Below are 14,316 nucleotides of genomic sequence, written 5' to 3'. Positions count from 1 at the left end.
CCTACCTGGGATTTCTGGTGGGCATTTTTAACTTGTTAAATCCATGGTGCATATTTTCATAATGTTCATAACATTTTAATCTTCGTTTATTAATGTCTGCTATCAAATTTTATACTTCCTCTGTTTTTTTTTTTCATTTTATTCCCAAGTGTTTACCTCTTAATCCTTTAAGATAGTCTCTGTATTACCTTCCTAGATGAGAATTAAAATTTCTCTCGCCTACAGAGATTATGATTTCATCTCAGTGTTGTAAAGTTTAGGCTTCGTAATTGTGGACAAGCATTTTTTGTTGTAGACATCACGCTCTCTTCATTTCTCTGTAACCGCGTTTCCTGTGCCTCATTTTTTGTCTCGTTGATTCTATGATCTTACCGACATACTTGAAGTGTCTGACATTCTTATAATCGTCTTCATGTATTAAGCCCTTCGATATTTTGTAAATTTCATAGTTGATTTACAATTTTCTCTTTGGTCAATCCATTTTGTAGAACAGTCAACGCTTATGCCGGTAGAGCGATTTTGACAAGGGTTACGTGAGCGGTCCACAACTGATGATGTTCTAAAATTTTGTCATTTGAGGTTTTATCAGTGGTATATTCATCCCAATACATCATTGGTACATGTTTATGTTACGTTTAGTCTCCTTTTCTTTCCGTAAGCTCTGTTAATGTTATGAATTATATAAGGTATTCTATGACATTACATCTAGATGAGTGAGAATTACGTAACTAACAAAAGTATAGACTTCAGAATGGAACCCGTCTCGAACATTAGCATCAGCCGATCTTTTGCTGGCTTCACCGTTAGCACTGAACGAGATACTCCTGTTCCCACTCCACTTCTTTTCTCACAACAGCTTCAGCGTCTTTGCTAGAACAGTGCCAAGACTGTAACTTGTGATGAGAGCTTTCCTGCAGAAAGCTCTCTCGCAGCAGAGTATGTACGGAGGCAAAGTGCTCCGCCGGGACAACTCCGCCCCGTGTTGTGTGTCCCCAGAATTCCGGCGCTGTATTTGCACAGAACTTATCAATTACGTGGGCGGCGCCTCCCACAAGTGCCAAGTGGCGGCGCCTGAGCATGCGCACTACGCCTCACACTGCCTGCCTCCCCTACTTCTCAGCTCCACTCTGCTCTGCCATCCCCATCCACTCAAAGCTTCAGTCGCCGAATTTACGCCCGAACATTCTTTCGTCTAATTTTCTTACACCGTTACCGTGATTTTAAACATCGTTAGAGAATCCCTCCTCACTGATCTTTATTTGATGTGAAGTCTCGCTCGCTCATATTGATACAGGCCACTGACACCTTACAATGGACGACCCATACGTTTGCGTTTCCTGTACCGATACGACGGGTCTATTGTGACGAAGTAGATTTTATGCTCTGACGACAGGGAAGCTCTAAATAACTGCGGACCTGCCGACGGGGCGATTGTAGCAAAACTTCTACATACACCGAGGGCTTTCACTAGTGATCGTTGCATTTGCTGGTGACTCTTCGGTCTGTTTGGTCGTGGCTCATGAAACTTCTGTGCCGACGCTTCGTCCAGAATTGCATTTTAGTCTCGTCGAGTGACCCGTCGGACATTGGAGAACGACATAATTACCATGGAAAGCTTTCGCGTGATCGGCTAAGGTACTCCTTGTCATAGATAAAACTTCTACAACTAAATCTCCATCTGCATGATTACTCAGGAATTCACAGTTAAGAGACTGGCAGATGGGACATCGTATCATCATTACACAACTTCACTACTATTCCGTTCTCGAACAGAGTGCAGGAAAAACGAACACTTAAATATTAGCTTGCGGTCTCTGATTTCTGTTATTTTATTATAATGATCATTCCTCCCCATGCAGGTGGGCGCCAACAAACGTTTCGCTATAATTCAAAACGAACTGACTGTTTTTAAATATTTTCAGTGTCCTCCGTTCAATCTATCTGATGCAGATCCCACACTGCACAGTAGTACTCAAGAAAACGGCAGACAAGCGTAATGTAAACCTCCTCTTTAGTAGATCTGTTACATTTTCTAAGTGTTTTGCCAGTAAATCGCAGTATTTGGCTTGCTCTCCCCACAATAATGTCTGTATGATCGTTTCCACCTAAGTTATTCCTAATTACAATCCCTAAGTATTTAGTTGAGGTTACTGCCTTTACATTTGTGCGATTTATCGTAATTGAATTGTAACTACTGAACTGTTCTCTGACAGAAATAAAACTTACCATCAATTCTGTACAGCAGCTGTGCATATACCACTATGTGATCATGGTATCTGTTCTTTCGGCCATGTCCGAGAAAGTGAGTCTCTCGGAAAGCGTGCCAGAGATAAGTCCCTGCAATAGCACTATTCTCTGTGTCCTCCTTAGCTCAGCCGGATAGAGCGTCTGCCATCTAAGCAGGAGACCCCGGGTTCGAATCCCGGTCGGGGAACAATTCTTCAACTGCCCCCATTGATATTTATCAACGCCTGTAAGCCACTACAGGTCTGGATTTCATTGTATATTCATATACCACTACGTTTATTTTCAGTTAAAATTGTACCTATGTTTAGACAGGGTATTTCAAACTCTAGGGTTGATAGAGCAGGTAATAGGAAATCACATTCGTTAGAGACTAAATGCTCGTTGACGCTTCCTGGCGACGCTAGGAGCCTTTATATCGAATTCATTGCCTCCAGGATTAAGAGATTTCGCCGAACTAGCATGATCTGTGCTAGAAATTTGTTAGTTAGACGTTCCATAATTTATCCAATCGACTGTTTGGTCGAAATGATGTGGGACGAGTCAGTTTACAGGATATGTGTACATGATTAACGTTAACATTACTGAACACATTACTTTTCTTAGTCCTACTCGGGTCACTACACTTCTAAGCAAGCTTTCATTTACTGCCTACCAATTTTTAAATGACAATTAGTCAACGGAATAGCTGGAATGGTCTAGGAGAAGTTATTTTAAGTTATATTTAAAACTTTCTTAGCTTCCTGCCAGGCGTCTCATGGTATTGACAAATAATCATATATTTCAGTTTCTGCATATTCAACTCCTTTCTTAGCCATGGGCAATAAAGATCACTTTTCCCTCTAGTGTTATAGGGATGGTTCCTTTCAAATTGTGCTGGATTATTTATGACTAATTTCATTACGAAGTATATGTATTGTGACGACAGTGTTAACATTGTGAGTTGGTTTCACCTCCGCTTTCTAAATAAGTACCGAAACAATGAAGTGATTGGCAATGTACGTAATTGTCCCAGACTGGTGTTGGGAGCAGCGTAACTAAAGATGTTGACCAATGGAATTTCTGAAGATACAAATTCCATATTACATTCTGATAATCACTCTATGCTGTGAAATAAGTTAAAACTACCGGACTTCTTATTATAATGACGGCAGGTTTCGGTTGTACAATAAAAGAAAAAAGATATTAAAAATTAGTAACAAAGTTGCGCCAATGGGGGATAGGTGTCTCATCGAAATGTTGCGTCTCTCCCACAAAAAGCTGAAAAATGGAGCTACCGATACAATGATTATTAAGATAAATATTTGGACTGGTACTGTAATAAAGTATCTAAACACAGTTTCACTAAAACTTAGTTCACTGTGTTACAAATTATACAGAACTACAGAGTCTGAAGCGTACTTGACATAATCTGGGAACTAAAAGACAAAAACGTGCAGCCAGGCGTCTTATAGATGCCCTCGTTTATTAGTACAATTAATATTGGCATAAGGACTCTTGGGTCCTCTATCAAAATATCAATTATATGTTCCTTTACACAAGCATATATAACCTTTTACACACAAAAACTAATATTGATGAAGGGGTCTTACAATGTGCCTAGCTCCCTGGAGAGAACGTGGGTGAAATATACTTTCTTCCTAAGTGATGACGTACCCCAGAAAATTATTCCATGAGGCGTTACTGACTGGAAATATGCAAAATGTATCTGGAGGTTAATTCATTTGTTTCCAACATTAGCAGTTGTACAAAAAGCAAAACCAGCTGAATGTAATTGTTTGAGAAGCTAAGTAATATACTTCTTCCATTTCAGGTTTTCATCAATATGTATACGTCAAAAATTCTAGCATTCTAATCTATATACTGACTTCGTTAATGTGCTAAATCAGTTCTTGGTATGACTCAATTTCTTGTCCAGGACTGTTTATAGTGTGTTTTTCAAAATTTAGGGAGACTTTATATTTCTTTGAAAGCTTTGTAATACCCCGGCTCCCAGAGATCCTGAAGATGGATGTTGACTGTGGATATTGTATCATAGACACCGTCCGTTTGACTGTTCAGAGCTGTCACTAAACCTGCCCAAAGATGTAATCAACCATGTACGAGCACCGCCTATTAGACGGAGGGGTCCGACAGCCGATTAGATCCAGTCACTCCACCAGGAAGGAGGAACAGGGCTCGTGTTGTCTGTAGTTCAACCATACCTAGACGGTCAGTACCGCGGTTCGATCGCGTCCACATTGTTACCTTGCGCCAGGAAGGACTCTCAACAATGGAAGTGTCCAGGCGTCTCGGAGTGAACCAAAGCGATGTTGTTCAGACATGGAGGATATACAGAGACAGGGCCTATCGATGACATGCCTCGCTCCGGCCACCCAATGGCTACTACTGCAGTGGATGACGGTTAACTAAGCATTATGGCTCGGAGGAACCGTCACACAACGTCACCATGTTGAATTATGCTTTTCGTGCAGCCACAGGACGTCGTGTTACGACACAAACTGTGCGCAATAGGCTGCATGATGCGCAACTTCACTCCCGACGTCCATGGCGAGGTCCATCTATGCAACCACAACATCATGCAGCGCGGTACAGATGGGCCCAACAACATGCCGCGTGGACTGCTCAGGACTGGCATCATGTTCTATTCACCGATGTGTGTCGCATATGCCTTTAATTAGACAATCGTCGGAGACGTGACTGGAGTCAACCCGGTCAGGCTGAACGCCTTAGACACACTGTCCAGCGAGTGCAGGAAGGTGGAAGTTCCGTGCTGTTTTGTGGGGCATTGTGTGGGGCTGGCGTACGCTGCTGGTGGTCATGGAAGGCATCGTAACGTCTGTATGATACTTGAATGGCATCCTCCGACCGATAGTGCAACCAAATCGACGAGGTATTTGTCTTCAAGGGCGACAATTAGTGCCGCCATCATGCACATCTTGTGAATGACTTCAGGATAACGAATCCCTCGATTAGAGTGGCCAGCATGTTCTCTGGACATGAAACCTATCGAACATGCCGGGGATAGATTGAAAAAGGCTGTTTATGGACGAGGTGAGCGACCTACCGCTCGAGAGATCTACGCCGAATCACCGTTGCGGAATGGGACAATCTAGACCAACAGTGCCTTGATGAACTTGTGGATAGTATGCCACAACGAATACAGGCATGCTTCAATGGAAGAGGACGTGCTACTGCGTAGTTTGGAGTACCGGTGTATACAGCAGTCTGGACCACCACCTCTGAAGGTTTCTATGTAAAGAGGTACAACATACAACGTGTGCTTTCCATGAGCAATAAAAAGGGCGGGAATGATGTTTATGTTGATCTATATGTCAATTTTCTGTACAGGTTCCGGAACTCTCGGAACCGAGGTGATGCAAAACTTTTTTTGATGTTTGTATCATTTAGCATCTCATGTGTTTCTTTCTCTCTAATGGGATTTATTATAATGCTAGTGTTGTATGCAAAAAGTACCATTTCTGCTGAATGTCAAGTAGGAGGTGATTCACATATATGAGGAATAAGAGTGGCCTGAAAATTGAACCCTGTGGGACTCCCTTCTCAACCTTTCCATTCTGTTTGTTAAGTAGGATACAAAATGTTTGTGTGTAAAGTGATCAGTTCCACAAAACGTGAGGTTTTTCCAAGAGAGTAGCATGTGACGATTATCTGGTATTGCCAGCTGTATTGAATGTGACCTGAGAATCTAAACATGGTTCTTCTACTTACTACAGAAGTTTCTTAGCCCAGATCACATGTACGTAAACAAGCATTTTTTGTAAACATTCTTCTGGTTAGTTTGATACTGCCCGCCGTGACTTTCTCGCCTGTGAAACCTCTTCATCTCACATTAGCACTTGCACCCGTAGGTCTCATTTATTTGTTGGATATATTGAAATATTTGTCTTCCCAAACAGTTATTACCCTCTACTGCTCTCTCTAATACGTTGATGTCATAACACCTATGCAACAACACTATCACTTCTTTCCACCTTTATTCTCCATATTATATTCTTTTCCTCGATTCTGCGCGGAGTCTCTTCATTATTTATCCTATCAGAGCACCTAATTTTCAAAGTCCTTTTACGACCAAAATATATCGTTCTTCTATAGCACCACATCTCAGACGCTTCGAATCTCTCTTTCTCCATGATTCATACTTTAAGGTGCTGTGCTCCAAACTTACATTCACAGATATGTTTTCCTCAGTTTAAAGCCTACATTTGATAGTAACAATCGTCTCTTGACCAGGAATACAATATTTGCCTTCGCTAGTCTGCTGTCTTATATCCCTCTAGCTACGTCCGTCCCGTGTTATTATTGCTTCCCAGGTAGCAGAACTCCTTCATTTAATCTAATCTGCGGTCAAGAATTTTGTCGTTAAATTTGTTGCTAATCTCATTCATACTATTTCTTCTTACATTTCTTTTTTTCTTTTCACTCAACTATTGTGGTCTCATTAGACTCTTCATTTCATTCAACAGGTCCTATAATTCGTCTTCACTTTTATTGAGGGTAACAATGTCATCAGCTTATTTCATCATTGGCATTCTTCCACCCTGAATAGCAGTTCTGCTCTTGAAAATTTGATTTACTTCCGTCATTGCTTCTTCCATGCGTAGATTGAATGGTTGGGGCGAAATACTGCATCCCTCCTCACACACTTTTTAATATGAGCACTTCGTTCTTTGTGATCCATTCTTATTGTTCCACTTGGTTATTATGCATATTGCGTAATACCCATGTACTAACCGTTACCCCTAGTACCTTACAGGTATTTTCCTTAGAATTTCGGATATCTTGCACTATTTTGTGGTATCCGATGCACCTTATAGGTAGTCAAATCGTATGAACGTGTGTTGTCTTTTTCTAATTCTTGCTTCCATAATCAAGCTCAACGTCAGAAATGCTTCACCGATTCCTTCGTCTTCCCTAAAGGCAAAATGATGGTTAACTAACGGGTACTATACTTTCTTTTCCACTCTTCTGCATGTTAGTCTGTTATGCCGTTTGGTCCATGGAGCGCTCCACTTTTGACCACATGACACTGATCACCTGTTTCGAAATATTAAATTGACGACGTTTCTTTGATACTTGTCTCGGAATTAAAGTTCAAGCAGAAGAAATAAATACATTGACTTTGTCGCTGACATTGCAGTTCTGTCATAGGTGACAAAGGGCTTCGAAGAGCAGTTGAACGGCCGGCCGGAGTGGTCGTGCTGTTCTAGGCGCTACGGTCTGGAATCAAGCGCGTGCTACGGTCGCAGGTTCGAATCCTGCCTCGGGCTTGGATGTGTGAGATGTCCTTAGGTTAGTTAGGTTTAATTAGTTCTAAGTTCTAGCGACTGATGACCTCAGAAGTTAAGTCGCATAGTGCTCAGAGGCAGTTGAACGGAATAAACAACGTATTCAAAAGAGGATACAAGATGAACAAGAGTAATAGGATACAGTCATAATACAAAAGACTATGCCCAAGGAACTGACTAGGAAATGCGACACTAAAAGCAGTAGATGAGCTCTGTTACTTGGGCACCATAATGTGTTACGATAGGCGAAACAGAGAGGATATACAAAACACAACTCTATTAACATCGAATACAAATTTAAATGTGGGGAACTATTCACTCAAGATATTTGTCTCAAGAACAGCATTGTTCCGAAGTGAAGAAAACTGTTTAGAGAAGAAAACAACAGAAACTCTCAAAATACGAAGTTACGCGAGAATGCTGAAGATTCGATAACTAATGAGACGTCCTCATGAGAATATTCTGGATCGAAACGGGGAGAAAAGAAATTTACTGGTCAACTCGATGGCAAAAACGAATCGACTGATAGGAATCATCTGAGACAACAATGAATCTTCGATTTGGTAAGAGAGAGTAATAACTGCAGGGGGCGACCGAGATTTGACAAGAGTAATCATGTTCAAGTAGATTTCGGTTGCAATATCTGTGTTGAAATGAAGACATTCCCAGGATAGGCTAATGAGGATGGTTGCTTGAAATCAGTTTTCAGGCTCAAGATCCCAACAAAAATACACTACTGGCCACTAAAATTGCTACACCAAGAGGAAATTAAGATGATAAACGGGTATTCATTGGACGAATACATTATACTAGAACCGACATGTGGTTCCATTTTCACGCAATTTGGGTGCCTAGATAGTGAGAAATGAGTACCCGGAACAACCACCTCTGGCCGTAATAACGGCCTTGATATGCCTGGGCATTGAGTCAAACAGAGCTTGGATGGAGTGTATAGGTACAGCTGCCCATGGAGCTTCAACACGATACCACAGTTCACTAAGAGTAATGACTGGAGTATTGTGACGAGCCAGTTGATCGGCCACCATTGACCAGACGTTTTCGATTGGTGAGAGATCTGGAGAATCTGCTGGCTAGGGCAGGAGTCGAACATTTTCTGTATCCAGAAAGGCCCGTACAGGACCTGCAATATGCGGTCGTGCATTATCCTGCTGAAATATAGGGTTTCGCAAGCATCGAATGAAGGGTAGAGCCACGGGTCCACTGTTCAAAGTGCCGTCAATGCGAACAAGAGGTGACCGAGACGTGTAAAAAATGGCACCCCATACCATCACGCTGTGTAATACGCCAGTATGGCGATGACGAATACACGCTTCAAATGTGTGTTCACCTCGATGTCGCCAAACACGGATGCGACCATCATGATGCTGTAAACAGAACGTGGATTCATCCAAAAAATTAAGTTTTGCCATTCGTGCACCCATGTTCGTCGTTGAGTACACCATCGCAGGCGCTGCTATCTGTGATGCAGCGTCAAGGGTGACCGCAGCCATGGTCTCCGAGCTAATAGTTGTCTCTCAAACGTCCCCATCTGTTGACTCATGGATCGAGACGTGGCTGCACGATTCGTTACAGCCATGCGCATAAGATGCCTATCTCGACTACCAGTGATACGAGGCCGTTGGGATCCAGCACGGCGTTCCGTATTACCCTCGTGCACCCGTCGATTTCATATTCTGCTAACAGTCATTGGATCTCGACCAACGCGAACAGCAATGTCGCGATACGATAAGCCGCAATCGCGATAGGCTACAATCCCACCCTTATCAGTGTCGGAAACGTGATGGTACGCATTTCTCCTCCTTACATGAGGCATCACAACAACGTTTCACCAGGCAACGCCTGTCAACTGCTGTTTGTGTATGAGAAATCGGTTGGAAACTTTCCTCATGTCAGCACGTTGTAGGTGTCGCCACGGGCGGGAACCTTGTTTGAATGCTCTGACAAGCTAATCAGTTGCATATCGCAGCATCTTCTTCCTGTCGGTTAAATTTCGCGTCTGTAGCACGTCATCTTCGTGGTGTAGCAATTTTAATGGCCAGTAGTGTATGTAAGGGCTGACAAGAAGAGTCTCAACTGTTGATCTTTAGATTCGTATGTGAAACTTTAGGTTTTAATGTTAGATTAGGAACAATGCTTCGTTCTACAAACAAAGTCAGGTGATTTCTGGATACGTTATTTCTTGATGGACTGCATCACGTACTTGTACGACGAAGATCAGCAGTGCACAGTAGCGAGAAAGCCGCTAGCGTCCCGGACGGATGCTGGCGTGGTCCCAGCGCAGCCCGCACAGCGGTTGCCCCTCGTGGGTAACTCAGCTTGAAGCGGTGCCAAGGCGCCTTGTCCCTCTTGACTCGGGGAATCAATTACAGTGATACCCAGCAGGGATGCTAAATCGACAGCAGACACGTAGAACATGTGACATTGGAGCAACAGTCGTCCTTCCACAGCAGCTAGTGATAGATACCGCACTTTAGTAGTGTACAGGCTGGGGAGTTAAGCTGCAAAGCTGCACCACGTCTAGGTGTTTACTCACCAGAAAATCAGATCGAGTTTAGTTGCTAGAACGCCTACCCGGTACTATTTTGTCTACGAGTTCAAAGCTTTGCAGCCGTCTCGTCGAATGGGAGACCGTCATATCGAGGTCACAATAGTTTCCATGGAAGGAAACAACAGAAGATTTCCAGATGTTGTCGTTATTTCGAACATTTCTTTTTATGCAGCTCTCCACGCCAGTCTATACGGGTCAAGCTCCTTCATCGCTACATAACTACTGCTACCTGTACCATTGTGAACTTGCTTGCTGTCGACAAACATTGGTCTACTCACTTTCCTTGATACTTCAGGATACGTCCTGTCGAGCGACCCCTTCTTTCAGTCAAGTTGTGCCATTAGCTTTTCTCCGCATTTCAGTTCAGTACCTCTGTATTAATTATCCGAACTGTGCCATCGGCTGTTCAGCATTCTTCTGTAGCATCACATTTCAAAAGTTTCTGTTCCCTTTTTTCCTGGACACTTCACTTCCGTAAAAGGATAGGCCCCAAAGACGCATCTTCAGAAACGGCTTCATAAAACTTCAATTTGTGTTCGATGTTAACGAGTTTCTGTTTTTCATACTTGCTATTGGCAGTCTGCATTTTATTTCGTTTCTACTTTTGCCACTTTTAGTAATTTTCCTGCCCAAATAGCAGAACTCATCTAATGCTTCTAGCATCTCCTTACCTGATCTAATTTCCTCATTCCATTATTCTTTTTTAAATTACTTACGAGTACTTTCATATTACGATCTTTTAACTGCAATCCACCTTCAAGAGGATTGTAACACCATCGCAAAACTTCAAAGTGTTAATTTATTCTTCCCGATCATTAATTACTTTTCCAAATTTATGTTCGTTGACTGTATTGTTTGCACAATCTACAGATTGAATGAAACGAGGGACACACTACAGACCTGTCTCGCCCTTTTCTAAAATTACTGCTATTCATGTACGTCGACCTTTATACCTGCAGTATGGTTTTCTGTCCAAGTTGTAGACAATCTTTCGCTCCCAGTGTTTTGTCTCTTTCACCTTCATAATTCCAAAGAGAACGTTCCTGTCAATGTAGAGATTCTATAAATGAAGGTTTTGTCTTCCGTCTTCCGTCTTCCTTCAACCTATCTTCTAATATAAGTCGTGGGGCCAGCGCAGCCTGTCGTTTTCGTATGGTTCATCATAGACTAATCCATCCTTCCTGAGGTTGACTTTAGTTCTTCTGTAAATAAATATTGCCATAATTCTGCATCGATGAGTTATTAAACTGATGATTTCCTAAAATTCACACCGGTCAGGACGTATCTTCGTTGGAATAACAATTATTATATTCTTCTTAAAGCATGAGGGTACTTCGTCTGTTTTGCGTACCAGGTCGAATGGTTTTGTCGGGTTACTCTCGCCCAAGAATCTCAAGTACTCCGAATGTATATCATGTGCTGCCATGTTTCCACTAATACGTATCTTTGAGAGCTATGTCAATTTTTGCTCGGATTATTGTATTATCCCCCCCCCCCCCTCATTTTCATCTAGTTTCCCTTACCTTTCCATAACGTTATCTTAAGGTTCCTTTCCTTTGAATTACCATTCTCTCTGTTTCTTTTCTCGTACCTTGCAGCCTTCCCATTTGGGCTAGTACGGTTTTATCACAAGAGGTCTTGTTATACATACACCAGCTTCTCTTTTCTCCTAAAGGCTGTTTTATATTCCTATAAGCACTCCGTCTTCAGACCACGAGTGGCCCATCGGAACAATCCGACCGCCATGTCATCCTCAGATGAGGATGCGGAAAGGAGGACCGTGGGCACTCCGCTCTCCCGGTCGTTATGATGGTATTCTTGACCGAAGCCGCTACTGTTAGATCGAGTAGCACCTCAGTTGACATCACGGAGGTCAGTACACCCCGAGAAATGGCAACAGCGCATGGCGGCCGGATGGTCACCCATCCAAGTGCCGGCCGCGCTCAACAGCAGTTAACTTCGGTGATCACACGGGTGTATCCACTGCGGCAAGGCCGTTTTTATTTTCCTATAGAAGGCATCTCAATTTCTCATAGTTATGAAGGATTCTACAGCGGTGGATATCTCTTGAACTATCAACGCCTCGCCTTTTCCCCTTCCGCTCAGGTTTGTTAGTTTAGACATCTCCTTTGACTAATGGTCGTCCTCCATTTTCTTCTTTCGTCGATTAAGTTCTGTGTCTCGTTTGTTGCTCTAGGATACGCACTGGGCCTTATCTCTTTGACAGATTGTATCGCTGCTTTTACTCTCCAAGCTCGCTATGCTCCACTGCGTGTTCGTCACCATGTGTCCAACAATAGTTGCCTAAAGACCTCTTTGAAACTTTCAGCAACCTCTGGATCTTTCAATTCCTTAATTTTCTGCCTTTATGGAATTTCTTCAGTTTCACTCTTCAGTTCACAATGAGCAAATTGTGGTCATAGTCCACATTTGCCTAAAGAAATGTTTTCCAGTGTGAAATCGCGTTTTGAAATAATTTTCTTAACACTAGGAAAAGGAAGAGAAGGAAACATAGTAGATGAATATGGATTGGGGGTAAGAAATGAAAGAGGAACCCGTCTGTTAGAATTTTGCACAGAGCATAACTTAATCATAGTTAACACTTGGTTCAAGAATCATAAAACAAGGTTGTATACATGGAAGAATCCTGGGAATACTAAAAGGTATGACATAGATTATATAATGGTAAGACAGAGATTTAGGAACCAGGTTTTAAATTGTAAGACATTTACAGGGGCAGATGTGTACTCTGACCACAATCTATTGGTTATGAACTGCAGATTAAAATTGAAGAAACTGCAAAAAGGTGAGAATTTAAGGAGATGGGACCTGGATATACTGAAAAAACCAGAGGTTGTGCAGAGTTCCAAGGAGAACATAAGGGAACAATTGACAGCAGTGGGGGAAAGAAGTACAGTAGAAGAAGAATGGGTAACTCTGAGGAATGAAGTAACGAAGACAGTAGTGGATCAAGTAGGTGAAAAGTACGAGGACTAGTAGAAATCCTTGGGTAACAGAAGAAATATTGAATTTAATTGATGAAAGGGAGAAACATAAAACGCAGTAAATGAAGCAGGCAAAAAGGAATACAAACGTCTCAAAAATGCGATTGACAGGAAGTGCAAAACGGCTAAGCAGGGATGGCTAGAGGACAAATGTAAGGATGTAAGGGGTAAGATAGATACTGGCTACAGGAAAATTAAAGTGACCGTTGGAGAAAAGAGAACCACTTGTAAGAATATCAAGAGCTCAAATGGAAACCCAGTCCTGACCAAAGAAGGTGAAGCAGAAAGGTGGAAAGAGTATATAGAGGGTCTATACAAGGGCAATGTACTTGAGGACAATATTATAGAAATGGAAGAGAAGGTAGATGAAGATGAAATAGGAGATACGATACTGCGTGAGGAGTTTGACCGGGCACTGAAAGACCTGAGCCGAAACAAGGCCCCGGGAGTAGGCAACATTCCATTAGAACTACTGACGCCCTTGGGAGAGCTAGTCCTGACAAAACTCTACCATCTGGTGAGCAAGATGTATGAGACAGGCGAAGCTTACAGACGAATGGAAAAACTGGTAGAAGCCGACCTCGTGGAAGATCAGTTTGGACTCCTTAGAAATATTGGAGCACTTGAGGCAATACAAACCTTACGACTTATCTTAGAAGAAAGATTATGGAAAGGAAAACCTTTATTTCTAGCATTTGTAGACTTAGAGAATGCTTTTGACAATGTTGACTGGAATACTCTCTTTCAAATTCTATAGGTGGCAGGGGTAAAATACAGTGAGCGAAAGGCTATTTACAATTTGTACAGAAACCAGATGGCAGTTATAAGAGTCGAGTGGCATGAAAGGGAAGCAGTGAATGGGAAGGGAGTGAGACAGGGTTGTAGCCTGTCCACGATGTTATTCAATCTGTATATTGAGCAAGCAGTAAAGGAAACAAAAGAAAAATTCGGAGTAGGTATTAAAATCAATGGAGAAGAAATAAAAACTTTGAGGTTCGCCGATGACATTGTAATTCTGTCAGAGACAGCAAAGAACTTGGAAGAGCAGTTGAACGGAATGGACAGTGTCTTGAAAGGAGGATATAAGATGAACATCAACAAAAGCAAAACGAGGATAATGGAATGTAGTCGAATTAAGTCGGGCGATGCTGAGGTAGTTAGATTAGGAAATGAGACAGTTAAAGTAGTA

The sequence above is a fragment of the Schistocerca gregaria genome, chromosome 2, assembly GCF_023897955.1.
Source record: "Schistocerca gregaria isolate iqSchGreg1 chromosome 2, iqSchGreg1.2, whole genome shotgun sequence".
Taxonomy (NCBI): Eukaryota; Metazoa; Arthropoda; class Insecta; order Orthoptera; family Acrididae; genus Schistocerca; species Schistocerca gregaria.
Note: the sequence above shows the minus strand (reverse complement) of the source record.